This window comes from Ctenopharyngodon idella, unplaced genomic scaffold, assembly GCF_019924925.1.
Source record: "Ctenopharyngodon idella isolate HZGC_01 unplaced genomic scaffold, HZGC01 HZGC01CH27, whole genome shotgun sequence".
Classification (NCBI taxonomy): Eukaryota; Metazoa; Chordata; class Actinopteri; order Cypriniformes; family Xenocyprididae; genus Ctenopharyngodon; species Ctenopharyngodon idella.
In genome coordinates this window covers 10,001-37,576 of record NW_026138718.1, presented here as the reverse complement: position 1 = coordinate 37,576, position 27,576 = coordinate 10,001, and the positions used below count along the sequence as shown (strand labels likewise).

The 27,576-nt window shown below is 39.5% G+C and overlaps 1 long non-coding RNA gene across 1 annotated transcript; it reads left to right on the top strand.

Moving 5' to 3' along the window:
* Window positions 1–949: 949 nt before the first annotated feature.
* Window positions 950–3,975, top strand: LOC127507982 (uncharacterized). Its single transcript, XR_007928650.1, has 3 exons — window positions 950–1,079; window positions 1,638–1,772; window positions 3,929–3,975. It is a non-coding gene; the product is annotated as an uncharacterized LOC127507982 (long non-coding RNA).
* The last annotated feature ends 23,601 nt before the right edge of the window (window positions 3,976–27,576 follow it).

The window sequence follows — 27,576 nt, the reverse complement described above, 5'->3', positions numbered from 1 at the left end:
GCGGTACTGTTGACTGTTTTAGCAGGCTATACTGCCATCTAGTGGTAGCAGGTTTTCTTAGACAGCTGTGTGTGGATTGTGCAAGGCTAAACCGGCGAAATGAAAGTCTCAAAATCCAAATGAATCATAGGATCGACTCAGAAACAAGTCAATGAATGCACGCGTGTCACCGGATCCACAAATACAGATACTCTTTGCAAGCACAAATTCTGACCTACGTTAATACAAAATCGAAGTTTTGTATTCACAACTATGCCTTTATTTGTACAAAAGGCTTCACATTCATGTAGTTCTGGATTTTGCACACAGAAGTTGTAAAGTATTAGTTTAAATGTAGCAACGCACATTTGTGAATTTGTCAAAAAGTTGGGTAGTTGTGCACACATTAATAATTTGCACCAGGCTTATTCATTTGGTAGTTGTTTGTGTGTAGGTTGTGAAATGCTTGAAAACCACGAAAAGGAAGTCTCAAAATCCAAATGAATCAAATTAGTTTGACTCAGGTGACGCGCAATGAATGCACGCGTGTCACCGGATCCCACAAATGCACATCTTCTTTGTTGCATGCGCATCTCAGGGGCGAAGCGCCGAATCTTGGGCCCTCTGCAAAGACAGTGTGTGGCCTTTGCCAGCATCCCGTGATCCACGCAACTTATCCCTTTTTAAAAAAAATAAATAATAGTGTACAACTATACACAGACATCTGGAGTCTAGAAATTGGTTTAATAAGCTGTTAAAATAAAGACCTTAGTGTAACCCAATTTATGTGTGTAAGAAAAGAAAAAAAAAACACTTTGATTTCTCTCTCTCTCTCTCTCTCTCTCTCTCTCTCTCTCTCTCTCTCTCTCTCTCTCTCTCTCTCTCTCTCTCTCTAAGCCAATCAAAATGTTGTATTGCCTTTGTCCCGCCTTGCTGCATTGTTCATTGGTTGAATCAGCTCAGTGCTGATCCATGTACAAAACCGATCAAATCAGGTGTAGAGAGTGAGAACACATCTTACTGATCGGAAAAAGTTATATAGTAGAGAGATCGCAGTGGAACAGCATCGGTTTCATTAATCAGGTTTCCTGCGTATCTTGGTGAGTTCTGTCAATTATTTTGTCATATTGATTTTGATCTGAGCCTACGAGGCTAAACCATGTGCTATGTTACTGCACAACATGGGCTATTGCATCATAATCATTCAAAATCATAACGACTACTCTAATTTCAGTGAAATGTTTGTCTTTTTTATATCATCTTGTTCTATATGATGTTCTATAATGTTTACTATTTGTAATATTGGGATTTAAGTATGCATTTATGCAGGCCAAATAGGCCAAATGCTCTAAATGAGGATGCAAGACAAATTTTCTAGTTTTTGCAAGTGTATATTGAAAATAATACACATTGAGTGTTATTTCCTATTTCTTTTGTACTGTGTAATCTATAGTACAATGTTTGCAGTTAGGATGATGTTGTTTGATTATTTTATCAGACCAATTCATTGAAATGCATCAGTATTTCATTGATGTTTTCACATACAGTGTTCATATATGTAACATATGGAAGTTATTTTCATAGAAATGATCATCATTAGGCCTAATGATGTTAATGTTTAAACAAATGTTTTACAGTCACCTGTTTTGTAAATTCAGGTCGGGTCTTTTAGTAACGAGGGGATTCTGTCCGTTGATCGGTGAGGAGTGTGAAACCTTAGATGGCGAGCCAACCAACTGGATCTTCTGGAGTCTCTGCGAGCTTGAACTTCAAATCCTGAGAAACATTATGTGGTAGGACTGTTCCAACAAAGAATCTTACATACATTGGAGGACATTGTTTGGTTTTGGCCATTTTCGAAAGACTGCCGAACTGGTCGTTCGAATACACGTTACACTGATAAACACACACACCCAATATTAGTTTAAAAAGGGGGCTTTCTTTCATTTTATTTGTACGCCAGCTACCTTCTATTTTTACTTTGTACAATATCATTTTCCTACTAAAGTTACATTGAAACTGTTACAGTGAATCCGTCCATTCATTTGTGTTGCAATGTCTGAACCTCTTACGAACCTAGAGTTGTGTATTTACCTATAGATGGGTTACATTAGCAATATGTCTGCATTGTATTTTAGAGGCTAAAAAGAGATGAAAGTTCTCAGTTGGCATATACAGGTGCTGGTCATATAATTAGAATATCATCAAAAAGTTCATTTTTTTATTATAAATTATTTTTAAAAATGAAACTTTCATATATTCTAGATTCCCTACATGTAAAGTAAAACATTTCAAAAGTTTTTTTTTTTTAAATTTTGATGATTAGAGCGTACAGCTCATGAAAGTCCAAAATCCAGTATTTCAAAATATTAGAATATTTCCTAAGATCAATCAAAAAATGGATTTGCAAAACAGAAAAGTTCAAGTTCTTTAAAGTATGTTCTTTTGTGCACTCAATACTTGATCGGCAGGACATATTACAGCAAATGACTTGCTCCTAGCACAAATTACTGCATCAGTGAAGTGTGGCATGGAAGTGATCAGCCTGTGGCACTGCTGAGGCACTATTGAGCTCTTCAGATCATCTGTATATTGTTGGATCGACTGTTTCTCATCTTTCTCTTGAAAATATCCCATAGATTCAGGTCAGGCATATTGGCTGGCCAATAAAGCACAGTAATATCATGGTCAGCAAACCACTTGGAAGTGGTTTTTGCACTGTGGGCAGGTGCTAAAGTCCTGCTGGAAAAGGAAATCAGCATCTCCATAAAGCTTGTCAGCAGATGGAAGCATAAAGTGCTCCAAAATCTCCTGGAAGATGGCTGCATTGACTTTGCACTTGATAAAACACAATGGACCAACACCAGCAGACGTCACGGCCCCCCCAAATCATTATTGACTTCAGAAACTTCACACTAGACTTCAAGCAGCTTGGATTCTGTGCCTCTCCAGTCTTCCTTCAGACTCTGGGACCATGATTTCAACATGAAATGCAAAATTTACTTTTATCTGAAAAGAGGACTTTCGACCACTGTTCACTGTCCAGTTCTTTTTCTCCTTAGCCCAGGTAAGATGCTTCTGACGTTGTCTCTGGTTCAGAAGTGGCTTGGTAGTCCTTTTCCTGAAGATGTCTGAGTGTGGTGACTCTTGATGCGCTGACTCCGGCTTCATTCTACTCATTGTGAAGCTCTCCCAAGTGTTTGAATCGGCTTTACTTGACAGTATTCTCAAGCTTGCGGTCATCCCTGTTGCTTGTGCACCTTTGCCTACCCAATTTCTTCCTTCCAGTCAACTTTGCATTTAATATGCTTTGATATTCACTCTGTAAACAGCCACCCCATTCAGTAATGACCTTCTGTGACTTACTCTCTTTGTGGAGGGTGTCAATGATTGTCTCCTGGACCATTGCCAAGTCAGCAGTCTTCCCCATTAGTGTGGTTTCAAAGAACAAAAGATACCCGGAATTTATACTGTAGGGATGGTCATTTAATGAAACTCAAATGTAAATATTCTAATATTTTGAGATACTGGATTTTGGACTTTCATTAGCTGTACGCTCTAATCAACAAATTTACAAAAAAAAACCTTTTGAAATGTTTTACTTTACATGTAGGGAATCTAGAATATATGAAAGTTTCATTTTTTAAATAATTTACAATAAAAAAAAAGAACTTTTTTCACGATATTCTAATTATATGACCAGCACCTGTACATAGATAAGCATATCTATGTTTCTCTCTATTTGTAGACTATTTGTCTTAATGTGATGAACACCCCGGACATGATTTTGTAGTTTTTTCCAGCTTTCTGCATCTCTATAATGTGTCTTTAGGTCCTGTGAATATTGTCCGGATAGACGATGGTTCACACTAACCAATCTATTTTCAGAAGAACAGATTTTGACAGATTTGACATGTACAACCCACACTTATCTCATTTCCTTAAAAAGGGACCTTTTGGAGAAGCTGAATTACTACTGTGAATGATTGCTCAATGTCTTCAGTACACTTAAAGTAAGGGAGATATGACTGAAAGGTGAGAATCTGTAAAATAAACAGCATAAGGGGCCGTTCACATATCGCGTCTTTCCCGCACGCAAGTCAGTTATTTCAAATGTAGCCGCACGCACGGCAGGCGCGCTCATAATGGAAGCGACGCGGTCGCGACGCGCACGCTGTGCGTTTTCCAGGCGCATCGAGATGAAAAAATCTCAACTTTTCAGAATGCCGCAAGCACACCGCAGGTCATGTGACAAGAACCAACCGATCAGCTTCAGCCTTTCCGTAACAAAACATCGAAATCTCAGCCAAACAGCTGATTATAGCTGTATAGGGTGTTTTTTATATCTCATCTCCATAATTATATCTAGTTGTAAAGCTAATCAAGGGATAGAAATCAATTTATCCTTTGCTGAAAGCTCCTGCTCCTCGTGGAGAGCGCAGTTCATGGTTGCATAGCAACGACAGACGCCACGGGAGCGCAAGCGCTTTGGAGAAGAAGGAGAAAGCGGTGCGGCCGCGCTTTCCACGCGTTTTTAGACGCGATATGTGAAGCCTCTAAAGGTTATGTACAAAACTGTTTGCACTTATTTCCATCATATATACCACAAATAGTTAAGTACAAACACTTAACTTTCTGTTTTGCCATGTGATTTCAAGAACTGCTATGATGTGATTTCAAAGAAATCCTGTGTCACGTGATTTCAAAGTGTCCTGGATATATAAATACCAGCAAAGAGCTTTATTTGGTATTTGGACCTCTAGAGGTGGACAGAAGATACAGAAATCAACGCTCAGGTTTGTCTTTTTATCACTTTAATTTCAACTGTTTGTATTACACTTTTACTAATTGTAATTATTTTCATTTTTAATTATTTGAATATATTATTTTATGTTCTTGATTCTTATGTTCTTGGTTACTCTTGGTGCATATTGACAGACTTCGAAAAGACATGACACACAATTGGCATTCATAGCAAAAGCATCCAGTGGGACTGATGGTAGCCTAAACATGAGCTCGCATATTGATGCATGAGCAATTTTCGGATTTGCATATGTTATGGAGACCATTTACAGATTCTAAGGATATGATCAAAAGGCACACAGAGGCGTGTCATTTAAAATGTCTTTATTATTATTATTATTATTATTGGGCTTAGAAACTTTTTTTAAATGACAAATTCCTTTCACAAGAGAAGCTGTATTCTCCATTGTGGGTTTGAAATAAATAAAAAAAATAAAAGCAAGGGACCATTGCTAGATAATGCAAACCAGCTGTTGTTGTATCAAATTACTTATCGGTTACTTTAGCTTGCTTAAAACTTTTCAGAAGAACAAAAAAAAAAAAAATAAAAGACAGAGGTCATTATGGACTGTCCCTAGTCTCTCACCTGAATCTGTCTTTTTTCTTTTAAAGAACTGTGGTGTGTCCATTGCTCACTGGCAGGCCACACACACACACACACACACAACACACACACACAGAGAGAGAGAGTAATGCTAGGAGTTGAGGAGTTAAGCCTGGTTCAGGTTAAATCCTCTCTGTGTGAGGAATGAATAAATATAGCAAAAGAAAAACATTAAACTTTCTTTTATTGTCTAGTTTGATAGTCGCCACAACTGAAAAATAACAGATATAAATCTAGGAATGAATAACAATTCATTTAAAAAGCCACAGTGAGTGTTTTCACACATACTGCTGGTATACAGTGATATGTCGTTTGTTTTCACTCTGGTCCAAACGGCAGGGCTTCATGTTTACATGACTCCCGATTGTTAAAATGAGTATCAAATTAACGATAAACTTTAACAACAGAGACACACGTACGCACTACACAGGTACACAGTTTATTTGTCGCGCTGCTGTTTTTGTTTCACGCTCTAGCAGTTAATAAACAGAACTGCATGCGTCTTGCGGAAGAACATTGTAACGGCGCTACTTTTCTCCGTTTATGACTTGGACGAGTCACCCAGGTCCTGTGCTACTCCACAGCGGTGGCGACCCGCTGGACTAAAATAGTCAGAAAATAAACACTTATTATAGGTGTACCATGGTGTTCAGGATACTGACTCCAGTACTCACCGATATGGTTTCGGAATCGGACAAACTTTAGGTAAAAGGAAAGAAGTGTGAGACACAGCTTTGGAGCAACTTAGTTGATTCACAACACTACATAACGGGTTCTCACTCTGCGTGTGTTTCGCACTGGATGACGGTCGTGCTGAGCGGTGCAGGTACAGAGGAGAAGTAGAAGAAGAGAAGAGGATGACACCATTTGCTAAGGGGGATGTTTTCATTTTCATCCTTAACACATACATTTTAAACCACAAACTACGGAGTATGTTTTGGACATTATTTAACCTTGTAAAAGAAAAAAAAAGCACCCCTCTTTTTTTGCTGAAGCACCCCTAAAAAGGGGCTAGCCTCGCCCATGCTGCAGTGTTTTTCAAAGTTCAGTGCATTCATTAGGCTCTGCCTTATAATCAGACACACTCAAGACACGTGACACCTTTTTCAAACGTAATCACAATAAATAGCACTGTATTTTTTTTTCAAGGACTGTAATATATATATATATATATACATATATATAAACAAGAAAAGAAGTGGTTCTTATAGATCTGTTCCTTTTGTGACAGTTCTACTGTTTGAAATTGTAATAAACATACACGACAACTTGTGGTGTGTAGATGTATTTCAATATATATATTAAAAAAGATACTGATAAAACAAAAAATATATTATAATTTTTTTTTTACAACAAAATAAACAGGCAGTAGAAGACAGAATAAGCATGCATGTATAGGAAACAACTCAAGTAGGCCTATGCATTCCCTCTCCAGCGATTTTCTCGAGCATCTGTTCACCATTGTGTCTTCATATCGTTCCTGTGTGTAGGCTAAAAACATCGTTGAGTTGTTCACCTTATTATTCCGTCTCTGAGTCTGAGTTCCGTAACAATTAGCCTACACTCCAAATCTATCTATTCGGTTTCCTGCAGAAGTGGCTCTTCCGTGTGCGGTACTCTTCCGTCAATGTCTTTGGCTTATGATGACTGATGAGGTAAGTTCAGCGTAGTGCTTGGGTCACTATATCATGAATAAATCAAATAAAACAAAGGTGTTGTGTCACGTTGACACTGCCTGTCTTAACTGTTTGTAACCCTTCTCATGACTATTAATGTGGTGATGCGCACCTTCATTTTATTGTACTTATGCCGCGTTCCAGGCAACTCGTAACCCGTGTTTTTCCAACCTTCTACCCGTGAAAGTGCACTGGAACAGCAGTCACACCCGTGACTTCCCACCCGTGAACTCATACTAGATCGATGTACTCCCAGTTACGGGTTCTGACGTCACATAGCCCGCGAAATAACAATGGCAGCCCCTATGGATGCGGTGTTTATGCAAGTGTACCGTAAAATAACGTAAAATAAAAAGTATAACAGCTTCTCTTGGAGCATAAGCCCCGTACGGTCCGCCATGCTGGTTTGTTTATACTCAGGCAGTTTGGCTTGACTTGCCTGGAACGCTACAATGTCGTGAGTCGTGATTTGAAGTTGTGACTTACGGGCTCAAAAACCTGCCTGGAACGCAACATTATTCATGAGATTGTGAAAGATTGCTTACATAATAGTTACGAAGAGCCTCCGTATCCGTGGAAACGAGCGCACGATTTTTTTTTTCCTCTGAAGTTTAGAGGAGGCAGCCACACTCTGTATCCTACCTCAAAAACTTCACAAGGTAAGTCACACAGTGTGGTCAAACTGTTCTATTAATGAATTAATTATATTGTGTACTTAAGGTTTGGAGTTTTTATTGCTTATTATTAGATTGGTATTGAATCGTAATGTTAGCTAACTCTTATGTCAGCAGAGGGCATGCTAACACGCAGACGATCCAGAGGATTGTAATGATATGTAATTGACGAATTTTAACTGCTTTAATTTTTACTGTTAACAATTACAACATTCGATTTTAATAATGTATTTGTAAATGTTGAAATTAACATTAAAAAAAGATTAATGATGTAGAAGTGCAGTTCATTCTTAATTCATGTCAACTAATGCTAACTAATGATACTAGTCTTTTCTGCTCACCAAGACTGCATTTAATCAAAAATACAGTAAAAACAGTAATATTGTAAAATATTATTACATTCTATAGTAAAATGTAATTTATTTCTGTGATCAAAGCTGAATTTTCAGCATTATTACTCCAGTCTTCAGTGTCACATGATCCTTCAGAAATCATTCTGATATGATGATTTGCTGCTCAAGAAACATTTATGATTATTATCAATGTTCAAAACAGTTGTGCTGCTTTATAATTTTGTGGAAACAATTATACCATTCAAACAATTGTGATAAGATTAAAAAAAGAGAGAAATTAATACTTTTATTCATCAAGGATGCTTTAAATCGATCAAAAGTGACAGTCAACGCTAAAAGAAGACATAACAAAAGATTTATTTTTTAGTAAATGCTTTTATAAACTTAATTTAATAAATGCAAATAAATGCTGTTCATTGAACTTTCTATTCATCAAAGAATCCTGAAAAAAGTATTTCCACAAAAATGTTAAGCACAACCGTTTTCAGCATTGATAATAATCAGAAATGTTACATGAGCACCAAATCAGCATATTAGAATGATTTCTGAAGGATAATGTGATCTGATTCTGATCAATTTAAAATAATATTTAAATCATTGATATACCTGTTTATCCCTTAATTGATCTACATTACAGAAGAACTTTCAATCAGGACTCAGGAGCTTATTAGTCGGGAGGTTGGAGATGTTTTTTGCACCTTTTTCTCTCAACAGGAGCTGTAAGGAATAACAGTGCAGCAGATAGTGAAATAGATTCTTGCAGCATCCGTTGATTTAATCTTGCCTTTGAGCATGGCGGCGGCCAGATGGAATGTGCAAGATCCAAAGAGACCTTAACTGAGGTAAATTTCAGATAGAAGAAGCATAGTGGCAGTTTGTGTTTTTAACTAATCCTTTTTTCATCAGCATAACATTACAATAAGCAATAGTAGCTGACTTCATAAAGAAAAAAGGGACAGTTGAGTTTATATTGTCACATGTTAGTGTACGCCAAGCCAGTTGCAGCACATTTGTTTATATAATACTACACAGTATAAATATACAAAATATATTTTATAAACTCTGCAGTCTGTGGCTAGTGCAAACAGCTCTTTGACGATGATTGGCAAATCTTTAGCCTACAGAGAGAGCTGCCTTTGTGGAAGATGTGCTATGCATCTTAGATTAAACTCTTGTGTGCTAACTTTTTGCCACGCCTGTCAATGGCCGGTGACTTAAAAATTTACCGGCCAAAACTATTTTTTACCAGCCACGAAACAAAAACATAAGGTGGCGCATTGTTGCCACTTACATATTATTTTTTCCACTCAATTATGTCGTTAAAACGACATCTTTTCTCGTTCAAACGACATATGTCATTCAAACGACATCTTTTCTTGTAAAAACGACATATTTATGTCGTTAAAACGACATCTTTTGTCGTTAAAACAACATATTATCACATTAAAACCACATATTTTGTACGTGACATGTACGAAAAATACCTTTATCTGATCTATAATAGAGAATTTATATAGCCTAGATCAGTGCCTTTATCACACTTCCGCACTCGAAAAGCAGAAGCAAATATAGTGTAAAATACTTTTCGATGCCTGCATCGATGGCAGTGCCCATGGAGTAATGAACACAGCCTAATAGCCTAATAAAGCACAATTTTGTCATTTAGCATTCCTTATTTTCTGGAAAATAACTCGCAACTGATTGTCACATGCACCAAGTCAGAATTAAGTTTTTGAGAGGAAAAAAAAAATCTCAGATAGGCCTAATTTTCATTGGTGTTTCAGTCGCATTTTATTATAGGCCTACATTCAAAAATAATGTAGCTAAAATAGACTAGCGGTAAACAGGCCTGGCGCTACGGATAGGCTACAACAATAATGCTATATTGTCATAGACTTATTTATCAAAATAAAACTGATAAATGAAAGTGGAGACAATACCTCATAAAAGGTCTACATTACTTTTCCAACATTTGTGTCATTATTCTTAAAAGTAGCCTAATGTAAATTATGTTTGCAGCTGTAGGTTTATTGGCCTCGATGAGTCTGAGACTCCCGGTCAGAGATTGTGTCTCAGATGGCATTAATAATTTGTGAATATTTGTAAATATTCGTGGCTTAAACAGCTGGAAAAATGACTGTACTGCAGTTCTGTGGATGTTTTGCCTAGGCAAGGTTATTAGCCTATAGTTAACTAAAAAAACAAAACTATTAAAATATTTATGCTAATCGAAATAAGCTTGAAATATAAGAAAATATAAATATTAGTTGAAAATGATATTTTCAATATAATTTCCTTTTTTTCCCCCTGACCTTCAACCGATGCAATCCTTTCATTAACCGACAAGATTATGTTAAATTAGCATTAGGCTAAACGAAATTAGAGTGAAGAAAAAAAAAATCCCCGGGGTTTAGTTTTTGTCACGATCACCGTCTGTTCCTGTCAGTTCCTGGACTCCATTTCCCATAATCCTCCCTGCCAATCACATGCACACTCCACACCAATCATCAATTGCCACACACACCTGTAGATCATTACCTGGACTATAAAAGACTTACACACACACCACCTCATTGCGAAGTCTTGTTAACTGTTGTTGCATTTCTGAGCGTTTATTATTCTGTCTGCCTGTCTGTTCCCGTTACTGCCTGTTACCCGTGATCGACCTGTTGCTGCCTGCCTTTGATCCTTGCCTGGTATTCTGTTTTGTGAGTGATATCTGCCTGTCCTGACCATTGCCTGTATCCTGACTACGATTCTGCCTGTCCCTTCCTGTTCCTGTTTGTTCCCGTTTGACCCTGCCTGTACGACCACGTCCTCTTATAATAAAGCTTGCAAATGGATCCCTGCCTAAGTCTCGCTTCATTACAGTTTTAGCCTTAAGCTATATGCACAAGAAACAACAAAACATGAGAATTCATTGTATCACATGCAGCGCTTATGTGAACGGAGAAAAAACAAGATAAAAGGAATTAATAGCTTATTCCTATATAGCTAGGCATACACGAAATATTTTAAATTTAAATAATTAACATATTAAGAAAATGAAAAAAAAAAAAAAAAAAAAACTGCGACATGTAGACCAACTATGATGAGTTTCGACTCATTTTTGAGAAACAAGTTTACGGAAAGGAATTGCTTGTCTTTATTTTTCAAGCAATGTTATTGTGAGTGTACAAAAATAATAGTTATACCTTCACAGATTCGAATGGTGTTACTCTTATGACCATAAATGTCTGAGTATTTTAAGTTGTTTCCGCTTTTATAAGAAAATTCAAGTGAACGCTCCGGCGCCTCACGCACACACAAAGCTCAGTTTTAGCTAGGCTACTTGACATCGCAGCCTGTTTATTGTCAAAGTGAAATACAGTCAACCAAATATAGAAAAAGTTACACTGCTCATTTTAAATAGTCTGCGTATAATCAGAGCGTTTAAATAATAAACTATTGCTATAAAAAATAAATTTGCTATAGGCTATTTAGCATCCAAATACATATTGCATATGAAAACATTTGGATTTATGCCAAATGGGTTTCTATTTCAGTTTAGCTTTAAATTAATTCGTTTTGGCTTGACGTTTATATATTATATTTTTCATTCTTGTTCTGTTTTTCTGAATACCATTAAATTGAAAAGATTTGTAGTGCGACGGGAACTAAAATAGCCTACGTTGGTGCCCCCCATGAGATTAAAATGCCCCTATGCCAACCTGGAGCTGGGCCTGCCGGTAAAAACGAAGTTTTTACAAAAAAATATGCTAAACATGTATTTTAGGCTATTTCCCTGTAAAGGCTATTTCCACAACAAATCCTTTAAATTGTTCTATACAAAATATAATTATAAAATAAATATAAATTATATTGGCATTCATTAGCTAACCTATATTTTAAGACAAAAAAAAAAAACAGCCTAAAATTGCTACATTTTGTTATAATATTCATTCAAGTTAATTTTACTGCACAAATGCAGAGTTAAAAAAAGTAATAATAATGTTTAAAAGATTACATGTATTGGAAAAAATAATAAAAAGTAGCTTAAATGGTAGCCACATATTGCCAATCTAGACAAATACAGTCTAAAATATCCTAAAGTTTGTCGATATTCTTAAAGAATATTCATGAATATTAGCAGGTTATTTAGAATGATTAGAAATTAATTCAATAGGGATTGACTTGATATAGGCCTATGTATTGTTCATGCACAAACATTTATTAAAAAGGCCTATCAGGCTATAGCCTATATTTTTTAAATCCCTCATTTGGGGCTGAGCCCCCCTATTGAAATAATAATCGACCCTGTTCCAAACATGTTTTTGCGCATGTGAAGGATGCTGTTTTGGGACATGAAAGCATTGTTTAACAACATAATAGGCGTAAATATATTTTAACGTCCAAGTGCTAATAGAAACAATTAGATTTGTGCCGAATGAGAGCCCAACAGTTTAGATTTAAATAAATTTGTTTAGGCTTTTGAATAAATATTGTTTGTAATGAATGCCACTATAATTTGTTTATGATTATTTTATATTTTTTATAACATTTTTCAGTCTTGTTTTGTATTGAATACCATAAGGATTTGCTGTGGAAATAGCCTATAGGCTACATGTTTATAGCTTAATGCTTGTGTAATGTATAGCTTAAGACAGTGACATAAAAGACCAAGCTTAGTAAACATCATGCTAATAAACCATTTAATAAACTATTAATCATTTAAACCATTTACCAAATTCATTTAATTGACCTACGTTAAGTGTTTTTTCTCTTATAGAAAACCATTATAAAAAGCTTAACGTCGCTTAATGTAGCCTACTAAGTGATAGGCTATTAAAAGATCAAATTCTGCACAAACAAATTTTTCTGTGTAGTATGCTTTATTAGTAGGCTACAGCGTTTAATATAGTCTTCATTTTTCTGGACATCGCTCATTGTTTCTACCATTGTTTAAATTAATATGTTAGTTAACTAGGCCTACATATGTAGCTATAGGCTACATTTCTGAAATTACATAACTTGCACAATAACAGATTACTCCAAATTGTAATGTTGACATGCATTTCCTATAAAGCTGCTTTAAAACTGCAGTGAAAAGCGCTATACAATAAATGTGAATTGAACTAATAAACTGATCTAGGCTATAGAAGCTCTATTACAGATCAGATAAAGGTATTTTTCGTACACGTCACATACAAAATATGTGGTTTTAATGAGATATGTCGTTTTTACGAGAAAAGATGTCGTTTGAACGACATAAATATGTCGAGAAATAATTCGTTTGAAGGACACAATATGTCGTTTGAACGAGAAAAGATGTCGATTAAACGACATAATTGAGTGGAAAAAAATAATATGTATGTGGCAGCAATGCGCCAACATACAGCACCGACAAAACGTTGCAAAACATCTTTTAAACGGAAACGGTGGTGCGTTGAACACCCTGTTCTGATGACGCAAGAGTTGCAACTATGGCAGCTGAGAAGGCCATTCTTTGTGTTCTTTTTGAAGAATTTTCGGAGCCTGATGAAATCGGTATAAATACGTGTTTAATACTGCAAAATACGTTCGATGTTACAGTCACTGCCCTTGCTGTCCAGAATAAAAGAGAACATCCCAATCGAGTGAAGGGATTTGTGGAAACTTCTAATTATTGTGATACAACATTTGCCTTGCATTTCAGCATGAAAAGACAAACATTTCAGGTGAAGGATAATCCACTTCTTACCTCCGAGACTGTATTGATCTATATTATTTTTATTGTGAGTATTAGGCTTATCATTATTGCTGATCACTGTTGTTGTGCTATGATATTGTAATATTTACCATTTTATAATTAGACGAGTATAGAAAAGTTTATGAAAGTGTCACTTCACAATACAACAGCAAAATATATAAGTATAGTATTTTTATCTTACATTAATACCCATTGTGCGTGCTGTATCTTTAATACCGCGTGGTTTATATACATCTTGCAGCTGATTGGGCTGACATTTCTGACACGCCCACCAAACAAGAGAAAACGTATCTCAAACCCGTTGCACACCGTTTCCAGGAAACATGTCGTTCAACCCGGAAAACGTAGCAAAACGTTGCGCACCGGTTTGAGCTTGAATGTGCCCCTGGTGTTTGGGGGGAGGGGGGCTAGTCGGGCCATTGACAGCCAAGGGCTGTTGCTAGTCAAGCCAAACGCTGGTAATGTCTCATTTTGCTGCTCTCAGCATGTTTATGTTTTGTACAGTTTAATTTGAGTATTTTTGGTGGTGACACTATTTTCTTTTAGAGCTGCTGTACAACTGAAATGAACTGTTTGCATCATTGAATCATTTTCCTGTTATGACTGTAAAGCTGTTTTGTATAAAGTACTTTATAAATAAAGGTGACTTGACTTGTGCTTGCAGTTTAAATGTTGGTTTTATTATTCATACCACAATAGTAAATAAGTCTCTTTATTGAAATTTTATTATCTATATAAAGATAAAATTGTCTATTACTTTTAAATGGACAGCTATATAAAAAATAAATCTTTGAAAAATATGTTTTATTGGGGTCTACAAAAGTTAAACATTTAATACTAGATCAATGCATTTATTTCCATTCAATGTGATAGAAATTATTAACAGAAAAAAACATCTGGCTTGAAAGATTTCTTGTCCTGTGGCTCCGTCTAGTGGGCACAGCTTTTATTCTTTTATTTGCAATGGCTTATAGTTAAGAATTTGCAGTTAGCATCATAAATTCTTTTGAGATCCAATCCAAGAGACTGTCTACACTGGGGAGAAAAAAATGTTTTTCTTACTCACTATTTTTGTCTTGTTTTCAGTCCAAATATCTATAAATTCTTAAATCAAGATGCATTTACTAAATAAGTAAAATAACATGAGATATTATGCCTTATTTTCTGGGGGGTTGTCAAAATTAAGTGAGTTTTTGCTTAAAACAAGCTAAATTATCTGCCATTTGGGGTAAGAAAAATAATCTTAATCTCTATTGTATAAAGTACTATATAAATAAAGATGACATGAATAACTTATGCTTGCAGTTTAAATGTTTTATTATTCATACCACAATAGAAAATAAGTCTTTATAGATATTTTAAAATCGTCTATTCCTATTAAATGGACAGATATATATTTATCATGTCTGGCAACTTGAAACTAAAAAAATAAAATGTTTTATTGGGGTCGACAAAAGTGAAACATTTATGTACATTAATTATATAAAACAATACTGTCAATTCATCATATAAATGAGCTAGATCAATGCATTATTTCCATTCAACGTGATTGAAATGATCAAGAGAAAACGTCTCAGGTTATGTATGTAACCATGGTTCCCTGAGAGGGAACGAGACGCTGCGTCAAATGCTTTGGGAACGCCTCTGCTTGAATGCGTCACATGTGAAATCTGTCCAATGGCATGACGGAACGTCATAGGCGGGTGACGTCATGACCAGGAAACTATAAAGCACACCCGAACCAAACAGTGTTAGCTTCTGAAAACTCGAAGTAAGTCGATCACAGGCATGCAGGGAGTATGGCAACGTGACGCAGCGTCTCGTTCCCTCTCAGGGAACCATGGTTACATACGTAACCTGAGACGTTCCCTTTCAAGGGAACTCCCGCTGCGTCAAGCGCTTTGGGAACGAGATACCCACGCCGCCATAAGACTGAGTGGCTGTCTGTGTGAAACTGTTCAGTGCACACTAAGACACCAAGCACATTCAGGTTATAAAACCTAACAAAAGTGTGCGGCGAGGACCACCCTGCCGCATCACAAACTTCGTGGAGGGTCACTCCAGACAATAAGGCCAAGAAGGCCGCCATACTCCGTATAGAGTGAGCACGGACCTTACGTGGAGAAGGATGACCGGCAGACTCATACGCAAGTGAGATAGCCTCAACTACCCACTTGCTCAAGGTTTGCTTAGATGTGGGGTGCCCCTTACGTGGGACCCTGAAACAGACGAACTACTGATCCGTTTTACGCCACAGGGCAGCTCTGTGGACGTAAGCATCCAAAGCCCTAACGGGGCACAGCAAATTAAGTTTCTCCTGGTCTGGATCCAGAAATGGAGGAGGGCAAAAGGCCTGCAACATAATAGGGCCCGGCACATTAGTTGGGACCTTAGGGACATAACCTTCCCGAGGAAAGAGGAAGGCTTTGACCATGCCTGGTGCGATGTCCAAGCAAGAGGGAGAGACCGAAAGGGCTTGTAGGCCACCAATTCTCTTTAATGACGAGATAGTGAGGAGGAAAAGAGTCTTTAGAGTGAGGAATTTTACATGAACCTCTTCAATAGGCTCGAAAGGAACAGTAGACAGGCCCTCCAACACTATGGTCAAGTCCCAAGTCGGAACTCTCTGACGTGCCACAGGCCTCAGCCTCAGAGTACCACGGAGGAAGCGAGTAACCCATGGGTGTCTGCCAAGAGAAGCACCCTCTAAAGGAACGTGGTAAGCTGCAATGGCTGCCACGTAGACCTTTAGCGTCGAAGGAGATAAACCAGAAGAAAACTTTTCTTGAAGAAACTCCAGAACTGTACCAACTGGGCAGTTAACAGGATCAAAGTTACGTTCTCTACACCACGAAGAGAAAATATTCCATTTCAAGGAATACAGCCTCCTCGTGGAGGGAGCTCTGGAATGGAGCATAGTCTCCACTACCTCAGTAGGGAGACCGGAATCTATGAGCTGTGCCCCCTCAGAGGCCACGCCCACAATTTCCACAACTCCGGGCAGGGGTGAAGGATTGAGCCCCCCGCCTGCGAGAGTAGATCCCTCCTGATTGGAATCTCCAGGGGAGAGCCGTCGAGGATGGACATAAGGTCCGAGAACCAGACCTGGCCCGGCCAAAATGGGGCTACTAGAAGCAACTGGACCCCGTCCTGGCGCACTCTCTCCAAAACTCCCAGAAGCAGAGCAATCGGGGGAAAGGCATACAGACGCAGCCTCGGCCACATCTGCACCATAGCATCCAACCCCAGGGGGGCTGGATGTGAGAGGGAGAAATATAGAGGACATTGGGTCATTTCCAGAGACGCAAACAAGTCCACATCCGCTTTCCTGAAGCGCTCCCAAAGGAGCTCCACCACCTTGGGGTGGAGTCTCCACTCCCCGGGCCTCGGCCCCTGCCTCGACAGGATGTCTGCTTCCTGATTCAGACGCCCTGGGATGTACACTGCCCTGACTGACAGCAGCTTCCCTTGGGCCCACAAGAGGATCTGGTGTGCCAACTTGCATAAGTGGCGCGACCGCAGACCCCCCTGATGGTTTATGTAGGAGACCACCGCTGTGTTGTCCGTGCAGACCAACACATGATGGCCCCTGAGATCCGGGAGGAAGTGTTTGAGTGCCAGTAACACAGCCAACATCTCCAGCTGGTTTATGTGCCAGGAAAGATAATGACCCCTCCACAAACCCTGAGCCGAGCAACCACTCATGATCGCCCCCCAACCAGTGAGAGATGCATCCTTCATTAGCGTTAAGCGACGACAAGGAGCCCCCAACACCGGGCCTTGGGAAAGAAACCAGGGTTTTTTCCACATGACACAAGCACGAAGGCATCGCCGCATGACCTTGATCATGCGAAACGGATTTCCCCTCGGGGAAAACCCCTTGGATTTGAGTCACCACTGCAAAGGTCTCATGTACAGCAGGCCAAAAGTTATCACGTTGGACGCAGCTGCCATCAGACCTAACAGTCTCTGAAACTGTTTCACAGTGAGTGACTGGCCTAGCTTCAGCTTGTTTACGGCTGTGAGAGTGGCCTCTATGCGAGCTGACGACAGACGTGCTTGCATTGACACTGAATCCCAAACTACACCTAGAAAAGAGGTTCTCTGAGCTGGTGAAAGCACACTTCTTTGCGTTTAGCCGTAACCCCAGACGCTTCATATGGGCGAGAACAGCATCTCGATGCTGAACCACCAACTCTTCTGACTGTGCTAGAATCAACCAGTCGTCTATGTAATTCAACACGCGGATGCCCTGGAGTCGCAGAGGAGCCAGAGCTGCATCCACGCATTTTGTGAAGGTGCGGGGAGATAAAGCTAGGCTGAAGTGAAGAACCCAATATTGGTTCGCTTTGCCCCCGAAAGCGAACCTCAGGAACTTCCTGTGTTGAGGAAGGATGGATATATGAAAGTATGCGTCTTTCAGATCTATTGTGACAAACCAATCCTCGGACTTGATTTGTGACACGATCTTTTTCAGAGTTAGCATTCTGAACTTGAGCTTCTTGACAGAGCGATTTAATAGGCGCAGATCTAGAATGGGACGCAACCCTCCATCCTTCTTTGGAACTATGAAGTACCGGCTGTAAAACCCCGACTCCCTGCTGGGAGAAGGAACCCTTTCTATGGCTTCTTTTCGCAAGAGAGTCTGTACTTCCTGTTCCATAACCAGAGCCTGCTCGGGGCTCACCTCGGTGAACAAAACCCGGTTGAACCTGGGCGGTCGCAACCCGAACTGAATTCTGTACCCAAATTCTACTGTGCGCAGGACCCATTGAGATACGCAAGGTGGCAGGGTTGGCAGAATGGCCCCTGAGGGCACCGAGGGGGGCCGGGCACCGTGTACTGAGGTGGACACCAACCTGCCTCGGAGGGGACTGCCCTCAGAAGCCCGACACCACTGGCATCAGGACTTCTTTCCCGAAGCCCTCCGCTGGATAATGACGGTCCTAAGATCCGCCTTTCCTTTGGATGGCTTCGGTTGTGAGCGCTGCCCCGACCCCCAGTCTTTCTGCAGGGGTGCGTGGGAAGCAACGCTCACTTTTTGTTGCGCCCTGTGTGAGGAGCTCGTACTCGGCTGGGACTCTCGACGACTGTGTTGACGGAGTCGCCGAAGAGGCCAGGCGGCGTGAGCGGAGGAGGAACAATCTATCTTGGTCTTTCATGTCAGCGAGGTTGAGCCAAAGTTGTCTCTCCGTGGCCACCAGGGCTGCCATAGACCGCCCAATAGATCTGGCGGTCTCCTTGGTGGCACGGAGAGAGATCTGTAGCTTTCCTCAGTTCAGAGAACGCCTCGCGACTGACTTCCCCACCCTCATCAAGGTCTTTGAGCAGGTCAGATTGATAGGCTTGAAGGACGGCCATAGTGTGTAAGCATGCCGCCGCCTGACCTGCTGCCGAGTACGCCTTACCCACTAAAGCAGAAGATGTACGTAGGGGCTTAGTGGGTAACTTCGGGGCTTTGAGGGAGGCTGCCAACTCGGGGGAGAAATAGCTCGCGAGTGTCTCTTCCACCCGAGGCATCTCCCCATAACCATGCCTTTTTAGTCCTAAGATGTTACTATAGTTAGATGTTTGTGGACTATAGACCCGAAAGGACGCAGGTCTGTTCCACAACCTCGACACCTCGGTGTGGAGGTCGGGAAAAAAAGGCAAGCTCCGACGTGGAGGTTGTGCGCGAGAAGGAAGAAAGCGCTTGTCTAATAAACTCGCTTGACAGGCTTCCTGTTTCTCGGTCAGCCAGCTGATGTTCAGTCTGGCCACCGCTCTAGTTACAACCTCCATGAGCTCCTCATATGCTTGTGAGTGTGGTGGCGACTCTTCACACTGATCGATGCTGACAACGTCTGAACTGCTTTCCTCGAAAAGCACCCGGCGGGAGCGGAGCGTCTTCATAGACATCTGCTCGCAATGCACACAGCCAGCTCCCTCGAGAGCTGACTGGGCATGCTCCACTCCCAGGTAAACAACACAAAGCTCGTGTGCATCTCCCACCAGAATGTAGCGAAGACAAGGAGACGCACACGGCCTGAATTGCTGCACTTGTGTCGCCATAATAGTGTCTTAGATATGTGTGCTTGAATAACGTGAGAGACAAACAACAATGAATAAGACAGACAGTTACACTTACTGAAGACACAGAAGCTAACTCTGTTTGGTTCGGGTGTGCTTTATAGTTTCCTGGTCATGACGTCACCCGCCTATGACGTTCCGTCACACCATTGGACAGATTTCACATGTGCTTCACGACGCATTCACGCAGAGGCGTTCCCAAAGCGCTTGACGCACGCGAGTTCCCTTGAAAGAGAAACATCAGGCTTGAAAGTTTCCTTATCCTGTGGCTCCCTCTAGTGGGCACGGCTTTTATCTTTTATTTTCTACAATAACAGTTTAGAATTTGCAGTTAGCATCATAAATTCATACGAGATCCAATCCAAGACACTGTCTACACTGGGGAGAAAAAAATGTTTTTCTTACTCACTATTTTTGTCTTGTTTCCAGTCAAAATATCTATAAATTCTTGAAATCAAGATGCATTTACTAGATAAGTAAAATGGCATAAGATATTATGTCTTGTTTTCTGTGGTGGGAAAATCAAAATTAAGTGCATTTTTATTTAAAACAAACAAAATTATCTGCCACTTGGGGTAAGAAAAATAATCTTAATTCAAACGGAAACAAGATTGTTATTTTTTTTGACCCCATTGGCAGATAATTCAGCTTGTTTTAAGAAAAAACTCACTTAATTTTGATGATCCCCCTCCTCCCAGAAAACAAGACATCTTTACTTGTCTGGTTAATGCGTCTAGCGCCTAGGTGGCCGTTTAAAGTTTGGGCATCGCTCTGACACGAAAATTGGACAAAGTCCAAGATGGAATCAGACTTCCACCCCCTCCGAAACTCTGGGCCAGGCCGCGGAAGGCGCACCCTTCCCGGCAATGTTCAGATTTGCCCGCCACCCTGGAGAACAGCAGTGAGAGTAGGGTCAAAGCTTAAGTAATGTAACGAATGGGACTTTGGTTTCCCGCTTATATCTTGGGAACACCACAGGGGAACAGATATTATTTATTTTCCTAAAAAACTTTGTGTTCATCTTAAGAAGGAAAGTCATATACGTCTCAGATGGCATGAGGGTAAAAGATGAGTAAACGGTGAGCACATTTCCTGGTGAACTGTATTTTTTTAAAATACAGAATAGCAAATGACATGGGATTCCCTCTTAAGATTCATCAGTGGGAAGAAAGAAAAAGAAGAAGAGAAATAAGAGTGTCACGTAAGCACAGAGACAAGAAGGTAAGATCCACGTGCAGCTTTAATGGGGTAATCCAATAAACATAATCCAGGCAGGCGAGGGTCAAAGTCCACAGAACAGTCCATACAAAATAAAGCAAAACACAAACGGAAGCCGGTGACATGAAATTAAACCGCGATCTCAAAAGCAAAAACAAACCAAGTATAAATAGACAGACACTGATGAGCAAACACAAAACAGCTGGTTGCAATGACAGGATAATGAGTCCGGGAAGTGTATTATGGGAAATGAAGTCCAAGGGGTGAAACAAGAGTCCGGGTTGGAGTGCCCTCTAGTGGCCGATTAGGGCACTCTCACTAGTAATCATGACAAAGAGGAGGAGGTATCCAAGCAAGAGAAACGAATAAGAAGAGTTGTAACTTTAAATCTGTTTTGAAATAAGTTGTTTTTCAAATAAAGGTTTCCGAGTGATAACAGATTGTTTGCGGGTTTTTTTTTATTACTTAGCCTGTAACTACATGAAATAAGAGTGTAACAAGCACCACTTTAATTTACGCCCTGCAATGTCCAACAATGTGCTACCCTAACCCTGTAACTACATGAAACAAAAGTATATTTCCCCATGTATTAAAAAAGATTGCAATAGTTCTTTCTACTTGCCTTGAAACAACTTAATCAGTGCACTTTCTCTAGAAATTGCTCCCAAACGTAAGATTGTTGTCTATCATAATAGTATAAGTACCCCTTAGTTCTAAAATACTTACAGTATAAATAATTTGTTATTTTTCTGGTTGTTACCCCTTTATTCCCAAGACTTTACATATTGTTCTCCTATACTTACATGTACTTACTTTATAGGTACACTATAATTATCGAAAGTTATGCTGTAAATTTGTTGTAATTACGCAGTACTTTTTGAGCTGTAATCTAAAGTGTTACTTTTTTTACAACGGAAGTGATTCAATCAAAAACCAACTTTAGCTCGATAATAATTTTCCTATTGTCACTGTGAAGCTGCTTTGAAACAATATTGTGAAAAGCACTATATAAATGAAGATGACTTGACTTGAATTTTTGGCCATATAATGGCCCTAACCCAGTCAGACTTGGTCTTAGTACCAACAGGAAATGTACTAGGTGGGGGTAGTGAGTGAACAGCGCTCTCTTCTACTCTCATTACCAACAACTGAGGTGCCCTTGATGTCACATGTCTGTCTATTTCTGCACCTTGTTCTGTTTGTCACATGTCCTCCTTGTTTAGTTTTCCCGCCATTAGTTAGTTGTCATGGTTTCTGATTTGATTAGTGTCCTTGTTTCAGGTGTGTCTTGTTTATTATCTCATTAGTTCCCTCATTAGTTCTTGTATAAGAACTCCTTGGTTTGTTCACTCTTTGTCCTGTCACTGTTTTGTTGTGAATGTGTATTACCTGCCGTCTGAGTTATTATTAAACCTTTTGAGTTCTTTTGAAACTTGCTTCCTTCTGTCTATGGTCACATACCGTGACACTTGAGCAAGGTACCTCACCCCCAATCGCAAAAACGGCTGCCCACTGTTCCAGGTGTGTTCACTGTTCACGGTGTGTGTGGTCAATACGCACTGCTGTGTGTGTGCACTTGGATGGGTGAAATGCAGATCACAAATTCTGAGTATGGGACTATGGGATACCATGTCACATTCAGTAAATATCAGCAACTGCACAAAATTGCAGAGATTTGAGATTTTATATCAGATTCTATATGAGCCATAAATTCCTGATACAAATAAGACAAATATTAAAACATATGCATTTTTTTTATTTTCTTTTAGATTTTATCTAAAAGCTCAAACTGTTACTTTAAAAAAAAAAAAAAAATACATATGTCAGGCTTTACAGGGTTACATAACATTTGGTGATTGCAAACACATTAAATATTTCATTATTTGAATCAATTAACAAGTTAGTTTTCCCATATAATTTTTAAGCTAATAATAAGATTAAGCGTATTTGGCTTGCTGTCCGCTTCAGCTCGAGCTTGGATATACCCCCCAGAGCAGTTTTTCATGTGCCAATGGATCCAGTTGGGTTAGAAATGTGAGTAATGTATGAAATTAAAAAAATATTACAAATATGTGCACGTTGAGCGTTAAGTTGCATATTTTACCAGCCACTTCAAATTAATTGTGCCCTGTCACTCTTTTGAGACTTCCATGTGTACCAGTGGGTACTTTCATGTACCCATGGGTCCATTTTGGTACCAGTGGGTGAGCAATGTACGAAATTCAAAAAATATTACAAATATGTGCACGTTGAGCGTTAAGTTGCATATTTTACGAGCCACTTCAAATTAATTGTGCCCTGCCACTCTTTTGTGACTTCCATGTGTACCAGTGGGTACTTTCATGTACCCATGGGTCCATTTTGGTACCAGTGGGTGAGCAATGTACAAAATTGAAAAAATATTACAAATATGTGCATGTTCAGCGTTAAGTTGCATATTTTACCAGCCACTTCAAATCAATTGTGCCCTGTCACTCTTTTGTGACTTCCATGTGTACCAGTGGGTACTTTCATGTCCCCATGGGTCCATTTTGGTACCAGTGGGTTTTTCGTGTACCATTGGGTCCAGTTGGGTTAGAAATGTGAGCAATGAACGAAATTCAAAAAATATTACAATCATGTGCACGTTGAGTGTTAGGTTGCATATTTTACCAGCCACTTCAAATTAAGTGTGCCCTGTGACTTTATTCGGATTTCCATGTGTACCAGTGGGTACTATCATGTACCCATGGGTACATTTTGGTACCAGTGGGTGAGCAATGTACGAAATTAAAAAAATATTACAAATATATGCACACTGAGCGTTCAGTTGCGTATTTTACCAGCCACTTCAAATTAATTGTGCCCTGCCACTCTTTTGTGACTTCCATGTGTACCAGTGGGTACTTTCATGTACCCATGGGTCCATTTTGGTACCAGTGGGTGAGCAATGTACGAAATTCAAAAAATATTACAAATATGTTCACATTGAGCGTTAAGTTGCAAATTTTACCAGCCACTTCAAATTAATTGTGCCCTGTCACTCTTTTGTGACTTCCATGTGTACCAGTGGGTACTTTCATGTCCCCATGGGTTCATTTTGGTACCAGTGGGATTTTCGCGTACCAATGGGTCCAGTTGGGTTAGAAATGTGAGCAATGAACGAAATTCAAAAAATATTACAATCATGTGCACGTTGAGCGTTAGGTTGCATATTTTACCAGCCACTTCAAATTAAGTGTGCCCTGTGACTTTATTCTGATTTCCATGTGTACCAGTGGGTACTATCATGTACCCATGGGTACATTTTGGTACCAGTGGGTGAGCAATGTACGAAATTAAAATAATATTACAAATATATGCACACTGAGCGTTCAGTTGCGTATTTTACCAGCCACTTCAAATTAATTGTGCCCTGCCACTCTTTTGTGACTTCCATGTGTACCAGTGGGTACTTTCATGTACCCATGGGTCCATTTTGGTACCAGTGGGTGAGCAATGTACGAAATTCAAAAAATATTACAAATATGTTCACATTGAGCGTTAAGTTGCAAATTTTACCAGCCACTTCAAATTAATTGTGCCCTGTCACTCTTTTGTGACTTCCATGTGTACCAGTGGGTACTTTCATGTCCCCATGGGTTCATTTTGGTACCAGTGGGATTTTCGCGTACCAATGGGTCCAGTTGGGTTAGAAATGTGAGCAATGAACGAAATTCAAAAAATATTACAATCATGTGCACGTTGAGCGTTAGGTTGCATATTTTACCAGCCACTTCAAATTAAGTGTGCCCTGTGACTTTATTCTGATTTCCATGTGTACCAGTGGGTACTATCATGTACCCATGGGTACATTTTGGTACCAGTGGGTGAGCAATGTACGAAATTAAAATAATATTACAAATATATGCACACTGAGCGTTCAGTTGCGTATTTTACCAGCCACTTCAAATTATTGTGCTCTGTCACTCTTTTGAGACTTCCATGTGTACCAGTGGGTACTTTCATGTACTCATGGGTCCATTTTGGTACCAGTGGGTGAGCAATGTACGAAATTCAAAAAATATTACAAATATGTTAACATTGAGCGTTAAGATGCATATTTTACGAGCCACTTCAAATTAATTGTGCCCTGTCACTCTTTTGTGACTTCCAAGTGTACCAGTGGGTACTTTCATGTACCCATGGGTCCATTTTGGTACCAGTGGGTGAGCAATGTACGAAATTCAAAAAATATTACAAATATGTTCACATTGAGCGTTAAGTTGCATATTTTACCAGCCACTTCAAATTAATTGTGCCCTGTCACTCTTTTGTGACTTCCATGTGTACCAGTGGGTACTTTCATGTCCCCATGGGTTCATTTTGGTACCAGTGGGTTTTTCACGTACCGGTGGATTTGTTGTGTACCAATGGGTCCAGTTGGGTTAGAAATATGAGCAATGAACGAAATTCAAAAAATATTACAAATATGTGCACGTTCAGCGTTAAGTTGCATATTTTACGAGCCACTTCAAATTAATTGTGCCCTGCCACTCTTTTGTGACTTCCATGTGTACCAGTGGGTACTTTCATGTACCCATGGGTTCATTTTGGTACAAGTGGGATTTTCGCGTACCAATGGGTCCAGTTGGGTTAAAAATGTGAGCAATGAACGAAATTCAAAAAATATTACAATCATGTGCACGTTGAGTGTTAGGTTGCATATTTTACCAGCCACTTCAAATTAAGTGTGCCCTGTGACTTTATTCGGATTTCCATGTGTACCAGTGGGTACTATCATGTACCCATGGGTACATTTTGGTACCAGTGGGTGAGCAATGTACGAAATTAAAAAAATATTACAAATATATGCACACTGAGCGTTCAGTTGCGTATTTTACCAGCCACTTCAAATCAATTGTGCCCTGTCACTCTTTTGAGACTTCCATGTGTACCAGTGGGTACTTTCATGTACCCATGGGTCCATTTTGGTACCAGTGGGTGAGCAATGTACAAAATTGAAAAAATATTACAAATATGTGCATGTTCAGCGTTAAGTTGCATATTTTACCAGCCACTTCAAATCAATTGTGCCCTGTCACTCTTTTGTGACTTCCATGTGTACCAGTGGGTACTTTCATGTCCCCATGGGTCCATTTTGGTACCAGTGGGTTTTTCGTGTACCGGTGGATTTGTTGTGTACCAATGGGTCCAGTTGGGTTAGAAATATGAGCAATGAACGAAATTCAAAAAATATTACAAATATGTGCACGTTCAGCGTTAAGTTGCATATTTTACGAGCCACTTCAAATTAATTGTGCCCTGCCACTCTTTTGTGACTTCCATGTGTACCAGTGGGTACTTTCATGTACCCATGGGTTCATTTTGGTACAAGTGGGATTTTCGCGTACCAATGGGTCCAGTTGGGTTAAAAATGTGAGCAATGAACGAAATTCAAAAAATATTACAATCATGTGCACGTTGAGTGTTAGGTTGCATATTTTACCAGCCACTTCAAATTAAGTGTGCCCTGTGACTTTATTCGGATTTCCATGTGTACCAGTGGGTACTATCATGTACCCATGGGTACATTTTGGTACCAGTGGGTGAGCAATGTACGAAATTAAAAAAATATTACAAATATATGCACACTGAGCGTTCAGTTGCGTATTTTACCAGCCACTTCAAATCAATTGTGCCCTGTCACTCTTTTGAGACTTCCATGTGTACCAGTGGGTACTTTCATGTACCCATGGGTCCATTTTGGTACCAGTGGGTGAGCAATGTACAAAATTGAAAAAATATTACAAATATGTGCATGTTCAGCGTTAAGTTGCATATTTTACCAGCCACTTCAAATCAATTGTGCCCTGTCACTCTTTTGTGACTTCCATGTGTACCAGTGGGTACTTTCATGTCCCCATGGGTCCATTTTGGTACCAGTGGGTTTTTCGTGTACCATTGGGTCCAGTTGGGTTAGAAATGTGAGCAATGAACGAAATTCAAAAAATATTACAATCATGTGCACGTTGAGCGTTAGGTTGCAAATTTTACCAGCCACTTCAAATTAATTGTGCCCTGTCACTCTTTTGTGACTTCCATGTGTACCAGTGGGTACTTTCATGTACCCATGGGTCCATTTTGGTACCAGTGGGTGAGCAATGTACGAAATTCAAAAAATATTACAAATATGTTCACATTGAGCGTTAAGTTGCAAATTTTACCAGCCACTTCAAATTAATTGTGCCCTGTCACTCTTTTGTGACTTCCATGTGTACCAGTGGGTACTTTCATGTCCCCATGGGTCCATTTTGGTACCAGTGGGTTTTTCGTGTACCATTGGGTCCAGTTGGGTTAGAAATGTGAGCAATGAACGAAATTCAAAAAATATTACAATCATGTGCACGTTCAGCGTTAAGTTGCATATTTTACGAGCCACTTCAAATTAATTGTGCCCTGCCACTCTTTTGTGACTTCCATGTGTACCAGTGGGTACTTTCATGTACCCATG